Consider the following 467-nt stretch of genomic DNA (forward strand, 5'->3'; position numbering starts at 1 on the left):
AAGAACTTTGACTAGTATCGAATAGCCTTGCTTGAAGCTGTTGCAGCATCCAAAAGAAAATCTACAGCTACCTTCCTGTTTGGTAACAAATTCATGCTGCGTTCATAACAAAATGGAAGACTTGCAAGCCATAATGGCCATATTCGACTGGTCGTTCTTCATTAAACCACGCCCACTTGAGCAGTGGTAATATCCTACTTAAAGAAGAAGACCTTTCGAATAGAAAACTGGTAAATACTCAACAAAACAAAAAGGCTACATAGTTACCCCAATGATACATCATGCATAATCAAGGTTTAAAAAAAAAAAATGTTTTCATCCAGTTTTTAAATTCAGTTAGCCTATAATTATTTTTTGACTTCATGTGCGTAAATGTTAAAATTTTTAATTTCTGAAATTTAATCTAAATTATATTAATGCAGAGTTGTTGCTAAACCAATTGGCCATTTTTGTTTTGGTCACGCGAA

The sequence above is a fragment of the Anneissia japonica genome, unplaced genomic scaffold (assembly GCF_011630105.1).
Source record: "Anneissia japonica isolate Jap-2015-1 unplaced genomic scaffold, ASM1163010v1 scaffold287754_len4335492_cov202, whole genome shotgun sequence".
In the NCBI taxonomy this organism is placed as follows: domain Eukaryota; kingdom Metazoa; phylum Echinodermata; class Crinoidea; order Comatulida; family Comatulidae; genus Anneissia; species Anneissia japonica.